Here is an 11,284-nt window from a genome sequence, read left to right as displayed (position 1 = left end):
CTGGAATTGTCACCTGGACCATGTGTCACGCAGTCATGTGTCTTGAAAAATGAGAGGAATTTAAGCCAGGAGGAAGAGTTGATAGTGACTGTTCTATTTTCCAATAATTGTGACACGCGCTGGCTTATTTGTCCCCACCTGAATAGATTTATTAGTTTAAAAAAAAAAAAAAACAGATAAGATAGCTCCCACAAAATGGACAAATGCCATGCAAATTTTTGTAAACTTTTCATGGACTGAAAGTAGTACTGATAAGTTAAATGCAAATTAGCAATGAGAAAACGGCACGGCTGACATTTCTACCTCTCTAAACTCATCATCACCTTTAATATAAGGTAAACACAAGAGAATCTTCACAGATCTGGCAGGACATCAACAAATGTTTAAAATTATTAAAAATTTTTAAAAAATTTGAAATACATCTTTGGATCTACTAGTATTAACCGTGTGCCATGTCCCTAAGTGTTTTTCCTTGAGGTGTAAGCTAATAACATGCAGACATCATAATTAGCATGATATTTTTTAAATGTGTATTTCCTTTATATCTCACCTTTTAAATTTTCTCTCATTTCTACATAATTTTCCAGAGCAGTTGTAGATATATATTTTTAAAAATGCTCTACTGATAAGGATATGTGATCAGAGTACACTGGTTTAACAGTAAAGCAGCAAAAATTCAGAGGTAGATAAATCAGTGGGGGCCGAGGTCAGGTAGAGTTTTGTAGAATTTGGATTTAGAATATGGAGGTGCATAGAGGACAAATGAGTCCAAGTGTAAGGGTAAATCTGTCAGTGAATAATGCTAAATAGCAGATCTGACTACTCAGAGGGAGAAACAAAGGCATAAGAGTTCAGACTGGGACATACTGGCCTCCAAAAAATTAGGAAGCCTGCTGGACTTACCTCTTCCAATCTCATCCCAGTCTGTCGGTCCATAACTTCAACTGTCTCCTTGGAGATGAATCCCACAGCCCATATCCAGGCTGACCTTTCCAGGTGCTGGCTGGCTATCTCCTCGTATCTCCCTAAATTCCACATGTTCCAAAAAATTTCATCAGCCTGAAAGAACCTCCTTACTGAATCTCCATCTTCAAGAATTCCTTTGCATTTCAACCAAGCAAGGGATTCATTAGACTGGAATCTATTTTTCCGATGGCTACATTTTTTACCTTTTTAATGAGTTAAAAGCAACTGATTCAATAAACATTTATTGAACACCTACCACATGCCAGGCACTGATACAATGGCTCTCAGGATACATCAATAGAAAAAAACATACACCAAGCAATCCCTGACACAGAGCAACAAGAATATCTAAGTTTACAATAAATAGAAATACCTGGAGGTAAAATGAAACGTCAAATCCATCAATTACCTGATCTTTGATATATTGGGCAACAATAACTTTTACTTTACAGGGGCAATCAACATGCTGTTTTGTAGAGTCAAACAGATTTGGACTCAAATCTCAACTCAGTCACTGATAAGCTTCTCTCAGGCAAATTTCCTGAAGACTGTTTCCTCGCCTGCAAAATAGACATAAAAGTAGCAAATTTGAATGTCATAACTTTCTAATAAATAAAATGTGCCAGTGCTCTACATATAGTTGGCACTCAATAAATGTTAGTTTCCTTTTTCTTTAGTGAATATGCTCATGTTGGTTTCTCTGAGAAATGACCTATGTGCACAGATAACATACAAATCAATTAAATTGAAAGTGTACCTTGGAATGGAGGAACTGAGGGGAAAAGCCCCACCCAGGCACAGCTGCCTCACTGGTTTCTCAACTTCCCAATCAGAATTCACTTTTTCTGGACTCATGAACTGTGGAGACTTCTGTATCTCCATTTCCACACTCCTTGAAGGGAATGTCTTGTCAAGCTTCTTGTTCCTTTCAGCAGCCATCATGGTGCCAACCATAAATATTAGCCTTGTTGAGTTCAAGTAACAACTGAACATTAGTGAAATATCCTGGTTCTTATGCCTGAGGAGGAATTTTACATGACAGGAGGAAAGAGTTGTGGGATAGATCCTGCATGAGTCATCTTGGGCCGCCATAACAAAATGCTGCAGACCAGGTGGCTTAAACAACAGGAAGATACAGTCTTCATTTCGGAGGCTGGAAAGGCCAAGATCAAGGTATTGTTGGGGTTTTGCATGAGGCCTGTGTTTCTGGCTTACAGACAGTCACATACTGTCATGGCCTTTCCTCTGTCTCATAGAGAGAGAGAAGGAGGTTCTCTGGTGTCTTATTCTCTTTTTATAAGAACACCAGTTCTATTAGAGTGGGGCTTCTCTTTTGTGGTCTCATTTGACCTCAATTACCTTCTTGAAGGCTCTATCTTCAAATACAGTCACATTGGGCTTCAACAGGCGTTTGAAGGGGACACAATTCAGTCCTTAACAGAGTCCTCGTTTTATTTTTGTCTACAAAAAGATGTGTTAATTAAAGAGAGAAAGAGACATGTTATCTTTGATCTCATGATGGTCCAATCTGTCTTTACATGCCTGTAATTCCAGCAGCTTGGGAGGCTGAGGCAGGAGGATCACGAATTCAAAACCAGCCTCAGCAAAATCGAGGTGCTAAGCAACTCAGTGAGACCCTGTCTCTAAATAAAACACAAAAAAAATAGGACTGGGGATGTGCCTCAGTGGTTGAGTGTCCCTGAGTTCAATCCCCGTACCCCTCCCCCTGAAAAATAAAAAGACTTGAAGTCAGAGATAAAATGAAGAGAAAGACAGGAAAGAATGAGGAGCCCTGATTCAACTAATATGGAGGCTGCTTTACCAGGGTAGAACAAATACTGCCCAGAGAACTGGCACTCCAGAACTTAATGTCAACCTGACCACTGTCTTAAAATGTGCTAATCTCAGGCAACACATCTATCCTCTTTTACTTAATTTTCTAGTCTGTCAATTGAGGTTAAGACTTCCTACTGGATAAAAAATGATGATTCTATGATTTGAAAATAAACATGGTAACATTTTCCGTGTTAAATAATCTGTTACCCTTATTAATGTTTTCATACTATCTCTAAAAATATTTTTATCTTGGTTATTTTTACATTATATAATGCTTGGTATGGATTTCTTCCTCTCCTTTACAATGTCCAGCATGTAAGTTGAAATTTTTACTCAAGTCCCCAGATCAACTGAGAAGCTTCATCCCTGACTTCTTGCCAAAGCAAGAAATAAAATACTGTTTCCCATGTCTTCCTTTTGATTGAAACTCATCTACCTGGGAAATTTCTTTCTGGGCCTATCCTCCACTCCCAACAAATGCACAAATTCACAGGTACATTTTCTTAACAAAACAAATGTGGCCCACTTCTTTAATGAAGCTCAACTACTCCATACTGGTCCTTGGATATAATTTTAGTTAATTTTGCCACAGCCAACCAAGGTCAAAAACACAATGTGATAACCAATAGACCTATTTGCTAAGATTTCTACCTCCCTGCCTGTCTTTTGGATACATTGTAGGATTGCATGCCCTAGTCATTTTGAGATTGAGTCTGATCATGAGACTAGTCCTAGCCAATGAGTGGGAACTGAGTAGGGACACTTCTGGGTTTGGTATTTAATTGTGCGAGCATTCAAAAAAATTTTACAAGAAGATATAGACTCTTAAGTTCAGGTAAAACACACATATTTTCATAATTCACTTGTTGGTATCCAAATTTAAAGTGCTGAAAAGGTTGAATAATTTCAGAGTCTTTATTTCAAATCTGTGCTCTCCTCTCCAATATGCTAACCATTAGCTACATGTGCTAATGAGCATCTGAAGTGTAGCTAGTGCAGTTGAGGGACTAAATTTTATTTGAATTTAATTAATTCAACATTCAAATTAATGCGAAAGGTTGCATTAACAATACTTGTGCTGATTATATATAGAAATGGTGGTAACATTTTGATATATATTGGGCTAAATAAAATATGTTCATAAAATTAATTAGACCTGTTTCTTCTTACATTTTTCAATATGACTACTAAAAAAAAAAAAAACCCTTAAATTTATGTATGAGTGGCTCACAGTATATTTCTATTGAGTGGTGCTGGTCTAGAACCTAATCCTCAGGGTTACAATTCTTCGGTACCAGGCATTGAACCCAGGGGCACTTAATCACTGAGCTATATCCCTGACCTTTTCATTTTTTTTATTTTGAGACAGGGTCTTGCTAAATTGCTTAGGGCATTGTTAGGTTGCTGAGGTTGGTTTGAACTTGTGATCATTCTGCCTAAGCCCCCCACCCCCACAAGCCATTGGGATTGCAAGCAATTCTTAATTCAAGTCACCCATCTACCTACCAGTTCCATGTAGAGCTATGCTGTCAACAATCTTTAGTTTCTAGAGTAATAAATTTTTCCTCTATGGCCCTAGACATCCCTAATTAGCTAACAGTTGAAAGAAGTGTTTCCTGGCTTCACTGAGTCCTGACAAACTCCCCAGGAATCCTACTATGCTGTTCTCTTCTCTGAGGAAGGCTTCCTCAGTTCTGCTGCCAGGCTTTCTTCAGCTCTTCCTTCTTGGTGTGTTGCATTCTAGTTTCCTGTTTCTCAGTCTCTGTCATTTTTTATAGCTCTCTCCTGCCTGGACAGAATTTGTATTTCATGCAGACTCTATCCCTCTTGGACATCTCCATAGCATTTCCCTTAAACAAGAAAATTACCAAGACACCCCCCCCCCCCCCAACTACCACCACCACCATGTTTATTGTAGGAAGAATAAGAACATATGCTAACATAGGAGACAAGGTGCCTATCAGTTCACCACTGGGTTTTAGGGAAGGGAAGCATTTATTCTCACCTCCTTAGAAGAGACTTGACTTAATCTATTGCTTTACTTGAGCACTTCTCAAAAAGTGTGTTTCCTGGACATATTTTCCTGTTAGAAAGGCTGGTTATACAGTAAAAGACTTCGGTTAGAAAACTGTGACATTCAGTGGCATCCCTCTGGAGTCTGTCCACAGATTTTTTTCCTTAGCTTTTACATTCTCTTGTTTTTTTGCAGTCAGGGTTTAAAGGATCTTGGATGCTTTAAAGCCTTGTTACTAAAACAAGTGTGCAGAATCTCCAGAGCCTGGGAAGGAGAGAGCATAAGAAAGCCTGCACTCCTTTCTTCACCCTCCTTTGCATCAGATATTTATCTGTCCTTTGGTGCTGTCCCTCTGAATGTCAAATCGCTGACCCAGTCTCATACTCTTAAAAGGCAGGTAAAAGGTCCTCCCTCTGTGGCCTATGGCCTACCAAAGGCCACTGACAGTGCAGCAAGATATCATTTTCAAAGCCTAGAAAGATCAAACAACTCTACAGTTGCTCAGACAGCCGCAGAAAAACTCCACCCCCTCCCCAAGCTAACTTCCTGACCCCAAAACCCAGAGTCTAATCGCTGAGCCAATAGTTTAAAGTTTGGGGTTTTGACAGCTACAGAAAGCCAGGTTACAACAAAGTGGCTTACAATCCAGGTTAGAGAGGGTTGCATGAGAAATTCTGCAGGTTTACTGGCTTACTTTCAATCTGCTGAATTCTTCTAATCCACTTGAGGCTGCTTTGGACACATTTTACAGGTTGAGTGACTTGTTCCAACCTTTGGAGCTAATTAGTCCCAGAGATTAAAGGCAATTGTTTCTATAAACCAATAAGTAGAACAGAATTCAAGCATACTTTGCACCATCTCTATTCCAAACTGGGGAGGTCTGGAATACCTGCTGAATACAGATTCAGACCCAGCTAGGTATCAAGCTTCTGACCCCAACTCAATGATCTGACCTCATACTTATTTAAATCCTTGGGCTTGGAGACTAGAGCTGTCCCAGCATTCAATGAGTTCCTGGACTAGTCTGCCTCAGCCTTGAGCAGTGAACGTCACTGCAAGTTTCACTCAAGCCAAAGGCCCCTCACTGTTCTGCAGACGGGTGTGGAAACACAGGTCATTTAAGAGTGAAAAGATGTTTTATTTTTATTTTAAGTGTGTTCAAGAGTGTAGACTAGGGGTTAGTGTTAGGGTTAGAGTTAGGGTTAGGGAGGGGGGCAAGAATGGAGGCAGGAAGGACTGTATAGAGGGAAAAGAGGGGTAGGAGGGGTGGGGGGAAGGGAAAAAAATAACAGAATGAATCAAACAACATTACCCTATGTAAATTTATGATTACACAAATGGTATGCCTTTACTCCATGTACAACAGAGAAACAACATGTATCCCATTTGTTTACAATAGAAAAAAAAAAAAAGAGTGTAGACTACTGTCTGGGCACAGTGGTGCACGCCTGTAATCCCAGTGGCTCGGGAGCCTGAAACAGGAGGATCACAAATTCAAAGCCAGTCTCAGCAAAAGCAAGGCACTAAGCAACTCAGTGAAACCCTGGGCTCGCAAAGTAGCTCAGTGGTCGAGAACCCCTAAATTCAATCTCCAGAATCCACACCCCCCCCCAAAAAAAGTGTAAACTGCTATGTTTTTGCATGTATGAATAGGTCGCCACTCATCATTTCAGGATCCAGAGCATATTGTCTGCCTATTCTACCTCCCATTCATGAATCATTGAAGCCTGAAATGTACCATCATCCTTACCGTCATTTCGCTTAAGGGTAAGATACTACATTAAAGCTTATTAATTAGGTATAATACTATAATTCTAAAATATCTTCTGTATCATGAAGTAAATGCATTTTATCAAACCCTTTCTGAGATTTATTTTGAGAGAAGAAAGAACAGATATTTAAGCTACCTAAGGAGGTATTTTAGAGAAAGAAAATGGCATTGTGAATTCCCCTCACATTTCTGCTTTAGGCCAGCTCTGGGTGGAAGTGGGAATCAGAGAAGCAGGGTGAAAGGGCAGCAAGGGAATTGGGCAGGACTGGAGGATCCCAAGTGTATTCTTCTCCTGTCTATCCAATTGCCCTTCACTTTAGACTGCTTATTGTTGGAACAAAGGGGCCAGACCAGCAGGGTTATCTTTGTCACCTGGAGGGGAAGGAGGTGTGGTTTTATTTTAACTCCACTTCCTTTGCTACTTGGGTGTAGCTCTTACAGGCATTAACTTGCCCCATTTGTTGGAGCTGAGTAGTTGCTATCTGAACCCAGGTACCTCAGCAGAGAGAAGGGGAAAAAAAAAAAAAAAAGCATACCTTTGAAGGGAAGGTGGGTGAAAAAGAAAGCCACATTAAAAAGGCAACCAGTGTTAAATTTGGGCTTGCTCCCATTTGTAAGAAGTTTAAAAATACCCTGGGCCCTTTTCTGCTTTTGCATTTTTTTAATTTAGCAGCTTGTCCCCATTTCCAACAGTCCCAAGTAAAGGAACTTCTTTGGACTGCTTTTACCCCTACCAGGAGCTTTTCTGTCTGTTCTCTGAAAAGACTCAGTGGCTCTAGAAACTCCCAGAAGAAACCTGAAGACTGGCCCCAGCAAGGGAAGAAGATCTGAATTCAAGCGTGACAAACAAACATGAAGAACTATTCATCCTGCCCCACCTACTGCGGCGCACACCCCACCCCAATCAAACCAACCTAAACCCACACTCCAGGGGTGTGTCCCCCAGGAGCTGCCTATTCAAAGATAAGTAGACTTCATTGTTGTTGTGAGAGAATCATGGAGTTTATTTGTTTGATATGGGGTGGGGGTGTAAAACAATTGAGCAAGCTATGGAAGCACAGAGGTCTTAATAGTAAATAAAATCTTTTCTGTGTCCTATAAGGTTGAGTTATTATGTGCTCAAAATGGGAAAACAAATGGGAAAAGACAACCGTAAAGAATGGCTAAATATTATATGGCATAACTGTAAATTAAAGTTGCAAAAAAAGAATGAGGAAGCTCTCTGGCCACTGATATGGAACAATGACCAAGAGATACTAAGTGACAAAAAGCAAAGTACAGAACAAATTGTGGACCGGTTACTAGCATAGAATAAAATATCTCCTCCCTTTTACAGATGCACACATCATCATCACCATCATCATCACTATAATATAATATAAAGCTGCTCCCTGCCCTTTACGCTGCAGTCTTTTCCCCGCCTACCAACTTACAACCTAGCTTGTCAATCTGTGAACAACCTAGCTAGCCATTGGTTCATCCATCAACTGGCAAGTATCCTTCTCTGTTATTGGTCCCTGTTAGCCCAAGGAATTCCACTGCTTAAGAATGCCTCCCCTGCCATTTTTCACTCTCTCCTCCTCACTTTCAGGCTCTTTCCTCCTGGCTTTCACTCTCTCTTGTGCGCCCTCTCTTTCTGTCTCTTTTCCTCTCATTTTCTGTCTTACCCTGCAGGGATACACTCTGCCTGTTTGCTTGATAAACTTTCTTATGTGAGTCCCTGAGTCCGGAGTGGTTTCTGGGTTCTTACAATCACCATCATTGCCATCATCATCATCATCATCAGCCAAAGCCCACAAGACAGGTGTATTTTGTAATGTCTCCCAGTGCTCCAGCACGTTCCAGTGCTAGGACCCATTCACTGGTCATCTTTTCTGTAAGGAATTTCCACAGAACCACGCCGGACAGGGGAAATCACATAAGGGAATTTATTAAGCAAACAGTGTCTCCCTGCAGGTAAGACAGAAAATGAGAGGAAAAGAGAAAGGAAAAGAAAAGGGCGCGGGCTAGAGGGAGTGGAAAGCCAGGAGGATAGAGAAAAGTGTGTAGGACAGACAGAAGAAAGGAAAAAGATGGCGGGGGAAGCTACAGTAAAACAGTTGAATTCTGCGGGGCTAACAGGGGACCAATATCGGAGAAGGATACTTGCAAGCTGACTGATGAACCAATAGCTAGCCAGGATGTTCACAGATTGACAAGTGTTTGGGAGGTGGGCAAAATGGCTGTACCTGGTGGGCGGGGGAGCAGCTTTATACATTACATTTTCAATGATGGCCTTCATTGGCTTTCTTCCCTACCTTCTTTCTTTGTTCTCCTATTAGAATGGTTATCATTTGGGAGGAAAACTGGATGCCTAAGGGAACAGGGATGTGAAAGGGATGTTTTACTGCTTCTATTTTTGGATTCTTCATTTTGAAATGTAAATGGAGTGTCTGCTGAGGAAACAAGAATAATACAGTTTAAATTTTTTTAAGTATGTAGGTTAAAACCATTGTGGAATAATAAGATTATTTCTGATAATACAGATCCTTCCAGTGGCAAACCTGGCCAATCCAACCAGAAGCCATTCTCTAGGCAGCCCAACAGCCTAATGACAGTGGGTCCAACCTGAAGATTATCCTCAGAGGGATGTGGCAACCTCTGAAGTACTCTCCTTTCCAGCCCTACACTTGTCAGGCAGAGGCTCGCATCAAGCCATTTTCACCAGGCTATCAACATGCAAACAGCACAAATCTCATGTTCAGTTGAGCTGGATTTCTCAGGTTCTCCACTGAGAACTTTCTGGGAAGAGATTTTGCTTAAGAAATAGGTTAGGAAACTCATGAGCTCCTGGATAATTCAAAATAAAACAGAATGTAATATTGATCTATTTAAACTAAATTTAAGGTCTGTTCCATGCAGATCGCTTAAAAGAAAAAGGAGGAAAAACAGAAAAACAGGAAGTTAATAATTGCATTATCCGAAGAAACTGTAGTTAATATTTTAGAGTGTGTATATTCAGCATACTGGCACAAAAATATATCTGTCATTTCATTTTCTGAAATGTTGAAGGATGATTTGGCTGATTACCAGAATGCAAGGAGAGACTCAGTGTTATGGAGGAGACCAACCAAAATCCCAGAAGCTAAATGCTAAGAAATGGAGATGAGTCACAAAGTACTACTACTACTAATTGAATAGATGCCATCTATTGAGTGCTGGTTATGTGCCAGGAATCGTGTCAACATTTTTGATTAAAAAAAATAAATAAATAAAACCCAGACAGTCAACATTGAAGGATATGGAAAATAACATCCCCCAAGAAAAGGAAAATGACGGCTCCCAGGGAGAAATGGAGGACAGGTGATCCCGGAGGGGAGGAGGGGAAGGCAAACAATAGGCTCTGGGCTCAAGTCTTTCATCCTCTCCCTAACACTGAGACCTGGAGGGGGAAGCAAACAACTGGGCTCTGGCTGATGAATTTTTATCCCGGTAACAATGAGTTTCAAGCTTTTACAGCTGTTTGCCTGAGTTAGAGTGAGTTTCAAGCTTTTACAGAGTTTTCCTGAATTAGATCTTTAACCTGCACAACTAGTTTCCTGATTATCTCACCAAGTCTCTAATGGTTAAGTCACACTAAACATTCTACTATGATTAACTCTCATTAAGAGCTATAAAAATCAGATCCCTCCTGTAACCAGTCACCATTTTCTCCCCTGAAAATGTCATGTGCCATTCCAGGGCTGCTTAATAAAAATTGCTTGTTGATCCATTTGAGGTCTGCCCCCTTTTCAGTTATTTTTGCTTACATTACAAAGAATAGCACAGTAAACACCCAGCTATCAGAGTCATTCACTCATTGTCACTCTAATTTCATCCATGACCCCTATCCACTGCCATATTTCCCTCTGACACACATTTGGTATTGTTCTAAAGGAGATCATAGACAATACATAGCATTTCATCTATAAAGATTTCACCATAAATTTTTAAAATATAAAGATTCCGTTTTTAAACTCAATCACAATATCAGTGTTACACCTCAAAAAAGTTAATAGTAATTCTTCAAAATCACAAGACCTTGTTCACATTTTTGGAATGACCAGATAAATTTGAATACTAACTGGATATGAACACAGTTTTAAATGTTAGATTTGATTTGTTCAAACTGGGCTCTAAACAAGTACATTTGCATTTGGTTGATATTTCTCCTGAGTTTTCTTTTTAATCTATGCTTTTTTTCTTGAAAATTATTTGTCGAATAAACTGGTTTTTAGTCCTGTAGAGGTTCTCACCTTCTGAATTTGGCCAACTGCATTCTCAGTTTCATTTAATACATTTCTCTGCTCAACTTTCTGTGTAAATTGATATCAGCTGTAGAAGCTTTGATTTAAATTTAATCTTTTTAAAAATAATAATCCATGTTGTGTGCACCCAGGAGGAGACGATGTATGGCTGCCTTTCTTTTAGTGATACTAGCAGTCCCTGATGGTTATTATCCGTGATCGCCGAGCTGCTGTGTCGGGGCGGAGCATCAGGCAGCGGGCAACCAATCAGACCCTGGCAGATAAACGCTAGTGGCGTCTTGCAACTGCCCGTCAATCAACAGAGTCCCCAGCCAACCCCAGGGAGACACTAAACACTCAAGCCTTTCCCTACCAATTCCGGACTATAAAGGCCTGGGGCCAGCCGGACCCACGGTCGGATTCCCAGGCCCT

At 40.3% G+C, this 11,284-nt stretch overlaps 1 long non-coding RNA gene across 1 annotated transcript; it reads right to left on the bottom strand.

Moving 5' to 3' along the window:
- Positions 1-477: 477 nt before the first annotated feature.
- On the bottom strand, positions 478-2,647 carry LOC306653111. Its single transcript, XR_013761645.1, has 3 exons — positions 1,724-2,647; positions 1,376-1,526; positions 478-1,025 (listed from the first exon to the last, which is right to left on the bottom strand). It is a non-coding gene; the product is annotated as an uncharacterized lncRNA (long non-coding RNA).
- Between the last annotated feature and the right edge of the window lie 8,637 nt (positions 2,648-11,284).

Source organism: Sciurus vulgaris, assembly GCF_902686455.1.
Source record: "Sciurus vulgaris genome assembly, chromosome: 2".
Lineage (NCBI taxonomy): Eukaryota > Metazoa > Chordata > Mammalia > Rodentia > Sciuridae > Sciurus > Sciurus vulgaris.
This window is presented reverse-complemented; position numbering and strand designations above follow the sequence as displayed.